The 17,496-nt window shown below is 43.9% G+C and overlaps 1 pseudogene; it reads right to left on the minus strand.

Annotated features, from left to right (window-relative positions):
* Positions 1–4,686: 4,686 nt before the first annotated feature.
* The window catches only part of LOC137164002 (dipeptidyl peptidase 8-like), a 29,406-nt pseudogene continuing 16,596 nt past the window's right edge, over positions 4,687–17,496 (minus strand).

The following is a 17,496-nucleotide window of genomic DNA, read 5'->3' on the forward strand; positions in this document are numbered from 1 at the left end:
ATCTACAACAACCAGGAACATGCTTCCTTGAAATGGGCCAGCAAAATCAACTTTAATACGCTGCCATGGGTTTTCAGCCAAGTCCCATGGGTGTAGGGGGTGCTAACTGAGGCGCGTTCCTCATACTCTGCTATGAAGTAGAAAATTTCTTTCTGGTCAATATCTTGATGTTTAACTGGTAAAGGCAGCCTTGAGAGACCATCTGCGTTGCAGTGCAGAGTGGATTTCTGATATTTCATCTCATATGTGTGTGTGGAAAGCAATAACGGCCATCATTGCATACGACTAGCAGCCAATGGTGGAATGCTTGTGCGTGGTCCAAAAATTGATGTTAGAGGCTGATGGTCGATGAGAAGTGTGAACTTCCGTCCAAACAGGTACTGGGGAAATTTCCGAATTCTGAAAATAATTCCCAGTGCTTCACGTTCACTTTGGGCATAGTTAGTTCTGCTTTGCTTAAGGTGTGTAAGGCAAAAGCAATGGGTCTCTCCTCTCCCGAAGGCATAATGTGTGACATGACCACTTCCACTCTGTAAGGGGAGGCATCGCAGGCCAACTGTAGAGGTAAGGATGGATCAAAATGCATCAAAACCTCTGAATTTAGCAATGCACATTTAGCCTTGTTAAATGCAACATCACAGGCTTCAGTCCACTTCCAGACCTTGTTCTGGCCAAGGAGTTCATGTAGTTGTTTCAGTAGTGTTGCTAACTGTGGAATAAACTTTCCATAATAGTACAATAGCCCTAAAATAGAGCAAAGTTGGCTTACATTTTGAGGAGGTGGAGCTTCCACAATAATCTTGACTTTTGCAGGAGCCTTATGAAGGCCAGTAGCATCTATGATATGTTCAAAATATTCAACAGAGGGCAGGAAGAATTCACATTTGTCTTTGCTAATTCATAGGCCATACTCTTCCAGTCTTTGTAGGGCAGCCTCCAAGTTCTTAAGGTGATCCTTCTCATTCTTGCCAGTGACCAAGATGTTGTCAAGATAGCACTGGACTCCTGGCAAGCCACTCAAGTTCTGGTCCATAGCCCTCTGGAACAAAGATGGAGCAGATGTTATTCCGAAGGGCAAGCAATAGTATCGGTACAGCCCTTTATGTGTCATGGTAGTCAACAGCTCTTGGGACTTCTCCTCAACGTGCATCTGTAAATACGCCTGACTCAGATCAATCTTGCTGAACTTTTGTCCATTAGCCAACCCAGCAAACAGGTCATCGATGTGGGGAAGAGGGTATTGCTCTGCACATAACATCAGGTTAACAGTGACCTTAAAATCCCCACAAATCCGAATGGAGCCATCTTTCTTCAATACTGGAACGACTGGGGCTGCCCATTGGCTGTGGGTAACTGTTGCTAGGACTCCATTTTTGACCAGGCACTCCAGGTCCTCTTCAACTTTTGGCCTGATGGCATATGGCACAATTCTGGCTTTCAGACATTTTGGTTGGTTGTCAGGCTTAATGTTCAATTTCACAGTGATTCCCTTCATACTTCCCAGGTCCTCTCCAAAAACAGATGTAAGTTTCTTTAATATAGCTGTCAGACCTGTTTCTTCTTTAGCCATCTTGTGCACTTCTGCCCTGTTCAGCTGGATCTTACTAAGCCATGACCTTCCCATTAAGGCTGGGTAATTGCCTTTCACCACAAACAGTAGCAATTTACCAGTCTGTTCATTGAGCTCCCCCTTAACATCAGTAGTACCCAACATGGGTACAGCTTCTCCAGTGTACGTCTTCAGAACAATTTTTGTTGGCTTAAGTGTCTGAGACCAGTGAAACTGCTGCGCCAGTGTCCAGTTCCAGGCATACCAATTTACCATCCAACAGTGGGGTTACCCAGTATTCATGTGAGCCAACTGCTATGGACAAGACATGGAGTGGCGCTTCTTCTGATTGGGTGTCACTTTGATCATGCTGAGTCTGCTCTACTGCATGCAGATTTTCTCTGGTTTGCCGCTTCTGTTTGATTTTTCTTTCTTTTGTTTGCAGGCATGCTCAATGTGTCCCTTTTTGCCACATTGTTGACACACTAGGTCTTTACACCATCATTCCAACGCATTGTGACCCAGCTTTCCACAGCGGTAACATTCCCGGCTCTCCACTGTCTTGTGGGTAGGTTCCTGTGATACCTTATGCACTCTGGTCAATGCACTGAGCTGTTGGGCTTCCTTTGCGGCCAGCTTCATAGAGATTGCAATTTCAATGGCCTTCTGCCAGGTGAGCTGGGCCTCTGTCAATAGGCGCTTCTGTATTGCTTCATTGTGCAGACCACACACTAGGGTGTCATTTAACACTGTCATTGTGCAGACCACACCACGTAGGATGTCATTTAACACATGGTTAAATTCACAGTGCTCAGCAAGCTTCTTCAGAGCTGCTACAAATTGCACAATTGTTTTACCTTCTTCTTGATTCCTTTTGTGGAACCTAATTTTCTCTGCAATTACTAGGGGTTTTGGAGAAAAATGTGCCTCCAGGATTTCACAATGTCACTGTAAGATTTTGTCTCTGGCTTACCAGGGTGCACTAAGCCGTGCAAAAATGTATAGGTTTTAGCTCCTACAACACTTAAGAAAATGGGCACCTTCTTTGCATCTGTAATTCCATTTGCAATAACAAAAAGCTGAAAACACTCAGTGTATGAGTTCCATTTCTCTAGAGTCTCATCAAAATGTCCCAGGGGCCCTGTAAGTGTAGCCATTGCTGCCCCTCTTTTATTTTTATTTTTTTTTCTTTCTTTCTCTTGTCTTTTAGGGTCTTTTATTTGTGTGTGTTGGGGTCGTTCACACACAATGCCGGTGTTTTCCATTCACTGGAGCTGCTTTTGTTTCTTCCCTGTTCCCAGTCTGTCTGCTTCACTTCGGTCAGAACAAAGCAGAGCCTGTTTTAGTTTCAGTCAGTGTAAACAGCCCAGCCCCCAAAACAGCAAAAAGGTTTTTTTCTTACATTGACTTTTACTTTTTTGCCAGTGCAGCACAGACCAATCCCATCCTCCGTCACCACTTTTGTTATATTGAATTCCTTTTTATTGCTTCTATTCAGAGAGAGAGAAACTAGCACAGGAACACAGAGAGATGAAACACAGGGAGCGTCTTTATTGAACTAACACTAAAACCAGCCAGGACTGGCTGAGCTATCCCCTAATAGTCTAACTCTATTGCTATGGCAATAAGCTAAGCTCTGTTGCTACAGCAACCTAGGCAATTAAGCAAGACACAAAATACACAACAGCATCATCTTGGGAATCACAGCCTAAGGCTCCCCTGGAGCAATACACTGGAAGTTTTCTGTTCATCTGGGACACAAAGAGGTCCCATAGCAGAGTATCACCTTGTGCGAATATGTTGGTTAGAACTGTGTCATGGATTGCCAATTCATCAACTGCAAAGAGGCTTCTGCTTAACCTATCTGTCAGGAAATTGTGAACAACCAAGAGCTATGCAGCCTGTATCCTAATGTGCCTAATGTGGTTTCTGGTACACTAGTTCCAAAGTCTGACTGCTTCCGGCAGAGGGAATGAGATCTCACTCCTCTTTGTTTGTTTATATAAACCACTGTGGTGATATTGTCTGACATTATATGTACATGGAATCAGTGTATGAGGGGAAGGAAAGCCTTTTATGCAAGGAAAGCCTTATATGCAATGCAGACTACTGTCAGTTCCAGTAAGTTTATATGTAGCCTGGCCTCCCTTGGGGTCCAGTTACCCTGAGCAAGGTGGTAGTTCAGCTGAGTGCCCTAACTTGCAAGGGAGGCATCTTATCAGGATGGTGGCCCTTGGTATGTGATGGCTGAAGGGAATCCCTACCATGACTTTGTTTGAGTTGGACCACCAGGTGAGGGACGTGAGAACTCTGATGAGAACAGTGATGTTAGAGTCAATGAAATCCCTGTGTGCTCAGTAGGTCAAGTGAAGCCATGCTTACAGACTGGAGTTGAGCCTGATGGACAGCATCATGTACGTGCATGCAGCCATAGGCCTAAAAGAGAAAGACACTGGTCGGGTTTGTGGCTGATGCAAGAGATCAGGTTGCTCATCACATAAAACCTGTCTATGGGGAGAAATGCTCCCAGAGATTGAGTCCAATAAAAGTCTTATAGAAGTTATTGTCCTTGTGGATGACACAATGGACTTTTCTTCATTTATGCAATCACCTAACATTAGTAAGAAGGTGTTGAAGGGATCCTCTTGCTGACATGACTTCCTCATGAGATCGGCCAACCAGGAGCCAGTTGTCCAGGTATGGAAACACTGTATGTCCCTGGCATCACATCTGGGCTGCTACCACAGTGAAAACTTTCAAGAATATCTTTGGTGCCATAGGGAGGATGCGAAACTGGTAATGCTCTTGGCCAACCATGAAGCACAGGAACTTCCTGTGAGATGGGTGATTATTTACATGGAAATATGCATCCTTTGTTTTGATAGCCATGAACCACATTCCTTCCTGAAGGGAAGGGATTATAGATGCCAGTGTAAGCATGCTGAATTTCAGGGTTTGAATGAAGATGTTGAGTTACTGAATGTCCAAGATAGGTCTCCACTCTCTATCTTTTTTGGGGATTAGGAAGTATGGGGAGTATGACTCTCTCCCTTAGTACTGAGGCAGCATGTGTCATTGCCTCCTGGCACAAAAGAGATTCTGCTTCCTGTTGAAGAATCAGTTGGTGAGAGTGGTCCCTAAAGTGGGATCAGGAATATCCACAGCGTGATTTGTGCTCCAACAATGACAACCCTGAAGAGCTCTAACTTCTGTGTTAATGCCATAAGAGAGAGATATCCTCCACAGGACCAGCCATGAACGCCAGCTCAGTCTAAATCAATAACGTCATACTGGGATGCTAAATACTGCAGCCCTTCCATTTGGTCGTCAATTTCTTTTTGCCCCATTTTTTATTTAAAGGCGCCTTCAAACTTAAGCCCTCAGTGGCAGGACCCCCTGTTGTTAATTACAACAACTACATAACTCAGTGAGGCTAGCGTGTTCAAGTGAAAATACTTGATTCCTTTAAACCGATTGTTCACCAGCTGCACCTAAGGCCCTCCGTCTACGAAGAGCACAGTGGGGAATTTCTTCCCAAGTTGTAGGTGGTGAGGCTTGAACACCATCCCATACAGCGTAAAGCCCGAGGAATTCTCAAAAGATATTTCTGGGGGAACTTAATCAGAAAGAGGACCTGCTGAATCTAGAATTGTGGCCCAGAATTCCTTTGTTTTATGAGCAATATCATCTTCAGAACCAGTCATTCTGCAGTGACATGCAGTGTGGGTTCTTCAGGTTACTGAATTTATTGATGAACACGTCATAGTCCTCACTAATGGTGCAGTCGCTTCACTTCTCTGTGATTCTCATACTAATGACGTACAGGTGATGGTCTAAAGGGGAATCCTTTGTGCCATCAAAATACACCAGTTTCCTTTCTTCATTCCCATTCTCATTCTCCACTGGTAATTGTTAATTCGTCTCTGATGGGACACTTGAAGTCACTTGGAGCCAATTGGCCTCCACATGATCACTTGTATCTGTTCTCCTTCAATACCGAGGTGATTTTGTACAGGTGCCAGAATCCTGTTTGACATTCAGAGATGAAAATAAACTCTATCTGATCTATGTGGGTTTGAGGGAAAACATGGTGCTGATCTTGTTCCAACTGTGGGCAAAGAAAGTAAGATGGCCTCCACAGACGACAGGAGGAATCAATAGTGATGCTCAGGTCTTGACCTTCATGTCAAAAATGGCCATTGGCCTGTGGTTGGGAGTAAGTGGAAGCTATGGCAGTAGAGAGAGCCAAGAAACAGGATCTCTGAATCCTCTGTAATTTACATGGAGGCTCAGGTGAATGCTTCGAAGGGGGTGGTTGTGGTCCAAAGAGCTGACTCTGGTTTCCTTGTGGAGGCTGGATTGTAAATCCCCAGGGATCTTGAGGCTTTTAAAGAGTGCAGGGATTTGTCCATCTTTTCATACAAAGGTTGGACTCATTGAAGGGGAGGTCTTGGATGGTGTTTTGGACTTCTGTAGGAAAGCCCAACAACTGAAGCCATGAGTCCCTTTGCATGACCAGTTCTGTGGCCAAACTTCTGTATGCTGTTTCTGCAGCTTATACCACAGCCCGGAGAGCCATCTTTGCTACTAGCCTCCCCTCATCCAGAAAGGACTGGAATTGGGCTCAGTCTTCCATGGGAAGTTTGTCTCTAAAGTCCATGAGCCTGCGTAGATGTTGAAATCATATTTTGCTAATAAAGCCTGGTAATTAGCTATATGAAATTGGAGACCTGTAGCAGAGAAGACCTTTCTACCCAGGAGATCCAGTCTCTTTGAGCCCTTATCTGCCGGGGTGAATTTCTGGTAGTGTGACTGAGTTGTTTCTGTAATCTTCTGTACCATCAATAAGTTAGGGGCACGATGGGAAAACAAAAACTCAGCTACTTTGGCAGAAACAAAATAATGTTGTTCTGCTCTTTTTGGTGCAGGGGCACAAGATGCTAGTGTATGCCAAACCACTCTGGTCAGTTCCAATATAGTCTCTTTAATTGGCAGGGCCACCCAGGTTGGTGCCTGCTGTTGCAAAATGTCCAAGAGCTGATGTTGAGGGGTCTGGACCTCTTCTAATGTGATCTGTGGATTGTTAGTGACCTTTGCAACAGCTCCTGACACTGTCATGGGGAACCCTGTAGGAGGAATCCCTGAGATTCAGTGGTAAAGGCTCTGCTCCAAAGCTCTTGCTTGGAGGGTACCACTGGTCAGTTGAGGCCAATGTACAGGGGGGTCTCTCAGCTTGGGTCAGAATAAGGCCTCATAGCCTCTTCCATTAGGAATTTTTTTAGTCAGAGTTCTCAAACCTTTCTAGTTTTGAGTGTGCAGGATCAACCGATACTGCACTTCATAGATATATGTGCCTCACCTAGGCAGTACGGGCACCATTGCTGCTCATCACTGCTGGAGAAGGAGTGAGGGCGGGAGAAGCAATAATTGAATGCTGGGACTCTGGGCATAATCTCAGGACTGGGGAGGATGGAGGGGAAACTATCTTATATTAACTATATGCTATACTACTAAGCTAAGATATAAAATTATTTACAAAGATTTTACTTTACTGGTTATGCATGGAGTGAAGAAGGACACAATTCCGACTTAGGCCATGTGGTGATAAGAAGGAACTGGAGAGGCATCGACCCAGACTGCCTCTTATACCTTTGGGTCAGGAGCACAAAGGGTAGCTACTGAGCATATGTGGGTCAACAGACACTGCTCTGAAGAATTGCCAGACTCGGGCGTCTGGTGCGCATGTGTAGCCATGTATGGAATACACAAAGGAACCATCAGTCGAAGAAGAGTTAATGGAAGACACTGAAGATAAACCAGTAAAAAGTGTGGGCATGCATACACACACAAAATCTGCAAATAAACTAAAGGAAGTGCCGCAAGCTCAGCAATTCAATATTTTGTTTTTCCTTTGCTGTGTTGCCATTTTTTAAGAATGGCTATTTGGGGGAGCTTGTTAACTCTGAAGGAATTCTGGATGTTTTCAGTATTGCTGGGCAAATTACTCTTGAAAAGCAAGCATCTCTTTCATGCATAGATCAAGTGAACTTGGCAGAAGCAATGTCATTGATGCTAACAGTGTGTGACAGGAAACTAGCTCATGTGACTGCTGTGTTTTGTAAGCCTAGCTCTTGTGTAAGATTACGGTACATTCTTTTCCAGCTACTCTCTCGCAAATTTGAACTTTTAATTAAAAGGCAACATTGAAGCATGTCCAGTATTGAGAACCTTAATGCTGTTCCTTCCCTATATTCACATTTAAACCAGTTTGAGTCAGCATGCAAGGAGATACTTACATAATTAACCTCATTGTCCATTATATACTAATACGTGTTTTGATAACAGAGAGAATGTACCAGTGTTTTCTAATCAAACAATTGGGAATTGGGATTTTCAGTTTTTAGTGGCTGTGTCACCAGACAGCTTCAGTGAAGCTAATTGCCATTTTATATTATCAATGGGAGTGAAGTATCTGCTTCAGGTTTCTTGTGACTAAATTTAACAGTGAACTGAATTCACATTACTCAGTGTCAGAAGCCTTGTTTTATTTTCAGTTCAGTTCAGCAAAAAATCCTAAGAAATGCTGTAGGACTAATCTAAATATTCACATGGGGACATTCCTGCTAATATAGCTACCATGCATAGGCGGAGAGTTATATGGGCCTGTGTTGCCTGTGTTCTACTAATAATCAGGAACATGGGCCCGGCTCCACCAATATCTCTGTGCTGCTGGGGGGCTAGCCACGGAGCCTCCACTGGTGCTCGGCCATGCAGTGGCAGAGCACAGTGCCCAGGGTGGCCCCCCAGTGCCCAGGGCGGCCCGGCCGTTCTGCCCCCCTCCCCACTGGACACACTCACAATGGCTGGCCAGGACCACTCCAGCGCCAGTCCCGCCCCCTATCACCAAGGTGGCTGCGCTCCCCCCTAGCCTCGCCCCTTCCCCCCGCCCCTCTCCCACGTGGGCCCAGCGCTCTGGCCAGGAGCCGCTCCTGCCCCAAGCCATAGCCATGACCGGAAGCAGGAAGTGGCCCAGGCCCACCTGAGTCAATCACAGGCCCTGCCAGAAAATCACTTCTGGCTACACCTCTGGCCTGCAAATGAAGAAGTCAAGGATATGTGCTTTTGTTAGGTTACTTAACTTTTCATTTCCTTGCTGTGCTAGATATGTTATGAATAGCAACCCAAACTGCTTCACAGTTAAGTTTTGTGTGTGAGTGTATGTGCAAGGAAGAATTAAATATATTGTAGACAACAACAAAAAATACAGAGACAGCAGCATTATAATTTAGGGCCAGGTTCTCATACCTGCGCTCGTGCTGAATAGCACTAACAGTCTTGATTACACCCAATGGGACTATTTGTGGCACAAAGTGCTATATTCACTGTGAGTAAGGGCATCAGAATCTGGTGCTTAGCAGAAAATACATAATCTGAAACAACCAGAACTTTTGTAGTACATAAAACACAATTTTAAATGTGTCAAAATGTGTCTGGGCTCTTTATTGAATATTGAGTAATTGAGAAATATTGAGTAAATCAATCAATTAAATATTAATTCTTCACCTCAAAAGACCATTGCAGGATATAAGATGAAAACCAGCATAGATGTGTGCAAAGCAATAATTTATACTGATGCCCATTGATTGATTATGAATTAGTTGTAATCGCTTAAGAAAAAGATCTTTTGGCAGCATTGTGGTCAGCTCAGTAAACACACCTGCTCAGTGGGCAGAAGCAATCAAAAAAGAGAGAGACAACAATATAGACATTGGATGGGTGAATCTCAAAAGATGAAAAGCTCATATTCGGTTTAGATAAGCCTCTTAACATTCAGGTACTTGTCTAAACTAGCTTCAGTACCTAGTGCCAGGTATCTTGTGAGGGACCTCGCAGCCTGCTATTCCTTTCCAGATCTAACCTCATCTATTCTGATGTATAGGGGTTGATCTGATAAACTTTTCTTTAATTCTCGTTCTGAAGTCGACCAGCTAACCCATTCTCCCCATCTAGAGTCAATGGCATAATTCATCATGTGCACAAAGTTATTTATGGGTCAGAATTTCAGAGGAGCCTAAGGAAATTTGGTGCCCAACGCCTGTTGAATTCCATTGGCACTCATCCAGCCTACACATTTACAGGATAGGAGCTAAGGCCTTTGTCAACCAGGATTGAAATTTTACCAGACAAAAGGTTATGCCCCCTGCTTTATCCAAAGTCTGTTGCAGTCAATGGCAGGCTTTCCACTAACTTCAGCTGGCATTGAATCAGACGCTATATGTCAGCAACTTGAGGAAGAGAGTTTGCTTTGGGTTTGCCTGTCTGCAGTTGATATTTCTTTGTTATTTTAATTCCCTATAGAACAGTTTCATACAATTAGAGAAGTTAGAGATGGAAAAGACCAGTTAGAACATCCATTTCATTTTCTTGCCAATGCTTTAATAGATTCATAGATAGTTATAAAAGTATTCAGGCCACATTATAATATAATTATTTCATCTGTGCACGTAAGGCTGACAAGATTTCCAACAGGAAGGGTTTTTATTATTACTATTACTGTGTTTTTGACTGGCTTGTTTTCACAAAGACTGAGGGCCTGATAATTGCATGTGCTCAAAATGTTGCAGGATCAGTTCCTATGGGACTAATCCAGTGCCCCCTGAAAACTATGCCTTTATAGGCATTGGGTTGAGCTCTGTATGAAGAAGCTATTCTGTATGAGCTCTGTATGAAGAAGCCTTTCCTAAGATTCTTCCCCCTGCACCTTTTAATACAGAGAAATAGAAACTTTTCTTTTTTCATTTCAACTAATCACTTGCCCAAAAATGCCATGTGTGATGAGGAACAACTGTTACTTCCAAAAGAAAAACCAAGGGAGTCCTGACCTAGATCTAGCGCTGAACTTGCAGTTTACAATAGAAACTGAAATATTTTTGGTTTTTCTAATTTTTTCCCTTAGAACTGACATCACTTCTTTCTACAAGACTACAGAGTAACTTCACTACGCTGAAGTAGAGCCAACAAGACATGTATGGTCTTCAAGTTATGAAACACTGGTATTTGCATTCATGTGGATCTGACTTGGAGGAGGGCTTATATTGTACATGGCCTGCCTACATACACAAAAGGTTTTGATCACAACATGTTTAAGATGACCTCTATTACCTTTTAAAAACCGAGCAGCTCAATAACTATTGTTAAACGCTTTCTCAAACTCCTAATACATGAAGCAAGCCATGGACTATCCCTATCCCCTGGAATCTTGATCAGTAGGCTGAAACAGCTGGTGTTAACTATTGACAGGTGAACCCCAGAGAATTTGGCTTCAAGTCTTTGTTCTCTCTGTCCTTAATATGAATGATATTTTTTATGATAATCAAGATTAATTTATTATTAACTCAAACTTAATGCGATCAGCATTTAATTGAAATTTACCATTATGGCATCTTCCTTATTTCAGCTCTTGGGAACCATTCCTAAAACCACTTCCACCAAAAATAAAATGATTAGATTTTGTGCTAAAATAACAGTTTTATGGTGACTTAATATAGTTTCAGGTGCTTCTTACTGATGTTCTTAAATAAGCACTAGGCATGACCATCCATGTCCTGATGATTGACAGTTTGAGCAGCCCAAACACAAACAATAAGAGAACTAGAGCTGATACGGCGAGATGTTCTACAAAGGCCAACATCTCTCTGAGAGAGAAAGTGGGAGCCCTACAGAACTTGCCGGCCCAAGTTGCTGCCCTGTAGACATGGAAAGCAGTCTTTGCAGGCTCATGCTTTGCTGCTCCTTTTTCACCTCCGACTCCTGCTCCCAGATAGCTCAAGCTCCCACTGCTTGACAAGTTTAATAGCCAGTGCAACAACTCTTTGAGTTCTAAAATCAGAGTCTGCTCCTATTTCTGCTACTCCCACTTACCAAGCCCAGGTGGAATTGATGATCAGCCTGCTCATCAGGGAGGCCCGGGCTCAGGCATCTGTGCTCCTGGAAGAATCAAGTCTGCTTCTGGGCCAATTTGATGACTTCATCAGAGCTATGGCAGTGATCTTCAATGACTCATGTAGAGAGCAAAGCTGTGCTTCAGGTGTGATGCCAGCCAGTTGCTAAATATGTAACAGTGTTCCAACATTTGGTAATAAACACCAAGTGGAATGAGGCTGCCACTGTTATTTCTTATTTGACCTAAATGATGATATTAACGATTGACTGGCATGGGTGGAACCCCCATCTGGCCTGGATGCCTTAGTCAACCTATGCATCAAGATCGATGACCACCTGACTAAATTCCGTAAAGAAAAAAAATGGTCCTGCTGTCTCCTGCTAGCCCTACTGGTTCTGGTGTCCTCACATCACCCACCAGTCCTTTCTTCATCACCCAAACCCATGTAAATTGATCAGATCCAGTCCTCCCTCTCTGATGTGGAGAAAAATCTATGCTTGGCATTGGGCCTCTGCCTATACTTTGGGTAACCAGGACACTTTGCATCAAGCTGCCCTGCTATGGTTTGATCTGTGTCCAGGTCTGGAAATGCCAAGCCCCACTATGATAGGGAGGTCCTTGATGGGTTGGCACTCAACCTCCTCTCTAGAAGCCCATGACTTTTATCCACCAGTATCTTGGTGATGGCCAAACAGTGCTCAACACATCTCCAACTCCAGCACCCTGCTATGCCTGACACCCCCTACAGGCACTGGTGGACTCAGGCGCTTCAGGCAATTTCATACATCTGGAATTCATCCCAGCACACAATATTCTCACCTAGCACAAAGACTTCCCTGATTAGTGTAGTCTATGGAGGTAAACACCCTTCCAGGCCACCAAGGAATCTCTCCAGTTTGGGCTAATTCATGCACCACATTCACCAGTTGTTCTTGACACGCCCAGGCTCATCGCCAATGACCTGCATTTCCCCTGGAGGTCCTGCATGATATGCTTTGGCTCCCTGTCTAACCAACAGTCCTGTTTCCTGAGAGCTGGACCAGAAACTTCTTGTGGCTTACTCAGTCCTCCAAAGAATTCAGAGACATGAAGAATGGATCCAAAGGCAACTTCAGCAACCCCCATGAATTTCCCAATAGCTTCAGGGATTCCTGTTAAATATCAACACTATGCCAATGTGTTTGACAAAAAGAAAGCTGACATCCTACTGCCTTATTGCAACTATGACTGCCCCATCAACCTCTAGCCAGGAGCAGAGGTTCCCTTTGGGTGCATTTACTCACTTTCTGAACACAAACTACACACACCCTGGAGCTATCCCAAGGTAAGCTCCTCCACATCCCTAGGGGTGCCTCCAATCTTCTTTGAAAGATGGCTTCCCCTGGCTTTGCGTGGACTATTGAGAGTAGAACAAGATTAGAGTCTGAAACTAATATGGTTTATGACTTTTTTTTATGAGCTGTTTGAAAGGCTAAAGTCTGCTAAGGTCTTCACAAAGTCAGACCTCCGTAGAGTTTATAATCTGGTGATGAAAGGCAGTGAATGAAAGACTGCCTGCTGTGCCAGGTAAGGCCACTTCAACTATTTTGTCATGTTGTTCAGCTTGTGCAATTCCCCAATGATCTTCCAACATTTCACAAATGACATATTTAGGGACATGCTGGACCAATCTGTCATCATTTACCTAGATGACATCCTCATTTTCTCTAAAAGTCAGGACCTCCACAATAACCACATGTGCCCTGTCTTGGAGACACTCCATCAAAACCACCTGTATGCAAAGCTTGAGAAATTTGAATTTGATAAAGACATCATGGAATTCTTGGTATATATCATCTTTCCTGAGGGACTCACTATTAACCCACATATGGTAGTGGCAATATCCAGCTGGGCCACACCCAAGGATATATGAGCAGCAATTTCTGGGGTTTACCAATTTCTACAATTTATTAAAGGATTCTCTAGCCTGGCTGCATACATAATGGATCTCCTGAAAAAAAGGGGTCTGGTTCTACTGGTCCATTGAAGCTCAGTTGGCTCTTGATCAGCTGAAGAGGGTATTCACCTTGGCAATTATCCTGATTCATCCAGATCCCACTAAACCATTTACACTCAAGGCCGACACCTTAAACTTTGCCAGAGGTGTAGTATTATCTCAACATGTGGGCCCCGGCAAGCATTCCACCTCTGTGCTTTTTATTCGCAGAAGCTAATCTCAGTGGAGAAAAATTACAGTATTTGGGACTATCAAGTGGCTATCAAGATGGCTTTCTAGGAGTGGCACAAGCTCCTAGAAGGATCCCAACTGCTAGTCCAAGTCCTGACAGACCATGAGAACCGGGAATACCTATGGACTGCTAGACCTCTTTACTGACATCAGATTGGCTAGTCCCTCTTCTTCACTCGCTTTGATTTTGTTTTAACCCTATCCTGCAAAGACAAATATCTCTAACCTGGCAAAGAGCCCTCTGCCAATGTGCTCAAGGCATCCAACTTTGTCAATGGAATGATTGTCAGCAATCTAATGTCCTCCATTCACTACCTGCTCCCCAGCGACCCAGATCTGCCAGATGCTGAACGATGCAGGCACCTGACTCGACTCCAAATTCAGATTACAGAATGGCCTCCTCTATTTCAAAAGTTGTCTTTATGTTCTAGAGGGAAAACGTAGGCCTCAGGTGTTGAACTATGCCACAATTTGCTGCTTGCGGACCATTTTGGCCAATTTAAGACTTGGAATCTGGTCTTGAGGAGTTTCTGGTGGGCAGTCTATGAGATTACATCAAGGATTATACAAGGTCCTGCAGCCTGTGTGTGCGTACCAAGAACACATGATCAAAGCCCCTAGGTCTCCTCCAGCCTCTTCCCACACCTCTGCTGTCTTGGTTTGCTATCTCAATGGACTTTTTTGTAGAACTGTCACACGCTCAGTAATCCTAGTTGCTGTCCACATTTTAACAAAGATGACACACTTCATCCCATGCCATACTGTTCCTACCACACAGATCTTTCTGGAAAATGTCTTCTGCTATTATGTGTTACTGACAGGCATTATATTGGAATGGGGCCCCCAGTTCATCTCCTGATTCTTGAGGGACTATCTCAGATTCCTTGAGTCCCTCAACCTCCTCCACCTACCATCTGCAGACTAATGGGAAAACAGAGTCAATCAAATCTTGAAGAAGTATCTTCGCAGTTTTCTGAGTTACCACCAGAATGACTAGTTCCCACTGCTGTGCTATGCCAAATTCATATATAACAGTGTAATCCATGCCTCGAACCAAGATAGTCCAATCTTTGCAAACTATGGCTTTCACCCTCCTCTTCCACTCAGACTTACATGTGATTTCCCCAGTACTGGTTGCTGCAGATTTAGCCTCCCATCTACCAGGTGCACTGGAAGCTCAAGGAACTCTTGCAGTCTTCCAAAGAAGCCTATAAGTATCACGTGGACCAAGGCTATCAGAGTGCCCCCAATGTGGCCATAGAGGACAAGGCATGGCTCTCTGCCCAGAACCTTATATCAAAACATCCATCTGCCATACTAGACTACCAATACCTGGGCCCCTTCAAGATTATAGAACGTTGAAGCCAGTGGCCTTCAGGCTACAGCTGCCTGAAGCTGTCAAGATCCACCCCATTTTCACATCTCACATCTTTTAAAGCCCTACACTGAGAACACATACCCAAACTGCTTCTACTCACCACCCCCACATAACAGTCTACGGACACGAGGAGTCCTTGGTCCACTGAATCCTCTACTCTCAGTGAGTTAGAGGAAGGTTCCCGGAGGACTGGGACAGCTACTGTCTGGATAAGTGGTTTTGGAACCAATAGAAAACATTCATGGTCCAGACCGATTGTGAGATTTCCACTGGAAGCACCCCAAGAAACCAAGATGCCCTCAGGCAGGGCATGGGAGGGAGATATTGTCAGGAACCAGGGCCTGCAACAGAGCCAGCCTGGAAGCAAGGACTGCAGCACAGCCAGTCTCCATTCAACCTTACTACCACAGCTGGCCTGAGATAAGTGGCCCAATTCATATACCACTGATTGGTTGGAAGAGCCAACAGACCGGCTCTTAAGCCCAGCAGGAGTTCAGCAACTGCTGAAAGCATTTACCCAGGACTGTAAAAGCTTCTGCCTTTGACCCAGACCAGCTCTTTCTTTGCCTTACTCTAGGTAACCTAGCTCTGACCCTCAGGACTAATTTGTGACTTTAGCTCTGGCCTCTGACTCCAGTTCTGATCCTGGGTTGGGACTCCTGGCTACTGATGCCTGCTCATCCACTAGGCCTGATGCCAGCTCCAACCACTAAGCACAACTGCCCATGTCCTGGTCACTGACAATTGGCATATTTTAAGTGTGTAAAAGAAAGGAAATTCTGTATTAGTACTTGTTTCTTTTAATTCATTTTTTTTGTATAGCTCCAGATTTCTGTGTTTTATTATTGTAGTTGCTATTATCTACCTTTCTAAGGCATTTATATGGCCTCTATTGCTGTAATAGCTGAGTGACTAACTGTTTTTAAAGAATTTCTCTTCACAATACCTTTGTGAGGTGGGAAAGTACTATTATCCCAGTTTTACAGGTGAGGAACTGAAGCACAGAAAGAGAGTAAGTGACTTGCCAAAGTATGTGGCAGAGTATGAAATTGAACACAAGCATAAGATCTAATGGCTGTTAGGCACAGTGCTTAGAAAGGAGCAGAGCTGATGAACATTTTCCACTTGGCCATTTTTTCACATAAAAAGGCTTTTCCTATTGAATGGAAATTTTTGTGAAGAGATTTGTTTTCATCACAAAAATTTCAGATTTTCTTTAAAAAAAAACCCCAAAACTCTGAAATGCGTGCAGCTGTGTCATTAAAGACACGAACATGCCATCATGTCCTCATAGTCCTGCTACAGTCACTGAACCCAGCACCTAAGTGTGCAGAGCAGACAATGCAGCATACCAGCAGCATGGCCAATGTGCGAGATACTAGCGTGCCGCTGTCCTTAAGGACTCAGTCCCAGCTGTTCCTTGGTGCACACTCAAAACTGTCCAAGATAAAGCTGCCTCGGCCACATGACACGACATGCCTCGTGCCAATCACAGTGTGCTTTTCTTCTGGCTATGCCTCCTTCTTGGTTAACTATACTCACTCACAGCCATGCTCTGTAGGTGGTTTGTGCTTTTCATATACATCACTAGCCAAAAGGCACCGTACACAGTGAGCACAACAGCATGTTTTTTTATTCCAGGGTACACAGTGCAGGCATCACCTCTGTCTGTTGCATCCCCAGGAAACAATGCAGCATACCCTTCCCAATGCATATGCTCATAAATCATTGCTATTAGTGTGTTTTGTTAAGTAATGCCTCATGGTAACATCTATTGTTATCCCATGGTAACATCTATTGTTATCACTCTGAAATGATATTCTTAAAACTCTTTGAGGGGAAAAAGGCAAAAGCACCCATTGGGCTTGGTGTGTCACTTGATGCTGAGGAAAAGGAGTTTCATCACTTCAGAAACACTGTGTCCATCCTGTGTTATGGAATGTGTTAGGGAATGGAGATCTTTGTGACCCAACCACATCTGAGGTATTTCCCAACTAGCAACAAAATAAAAATGATAATCATGATCATCACAAGCTCCTAACTACAGGTTCAGCCAAGTTAATGTGTGTCAAATGTTTTTGTTGTCTGGCTGCCTGTGCATTGCATCACTCCTTGCTTCTGTTTGCCATTGAGGAAATTTTAGCACTTTTAAAATGAAGCTGAATTATGATTATGAGTAGAGACTTTTCAAACTTTAGATGGTTTTGCTGTCTTAGGACCCAATCTGGCATACTCTTACTCTCTCAAATACACATTAATCACAAATGCAGTTCCATTAATTTCAGTGGAATCATATTTTCACCAGAGTTGAATTTTGCTGAAAAGGATGTCACTGGTGGGCAGTAACTGTTGGCCCAGTATGTGTGATTATGTGTGTGTATGGCATATGTGAGAAGAGT

The sequence above is a fragment of the Emydura macquarii genome, unplaced genomic scaffold (assembly GCF_026122565.2).
Source record: "Emydura macquarii macquarii isolate MOO-44397 ecotype Brisbane River unplaced genomic scaffold, CSIRO-AGI_Emac_v2 contig_2636, whole genome shotgun sequence".
In the NCBI taxonomy this organism is placed as follows: Eukaryota; Metazoa; Chordata; order Testudines; family Chelidae; genus Emydura; species Emydura macquarii.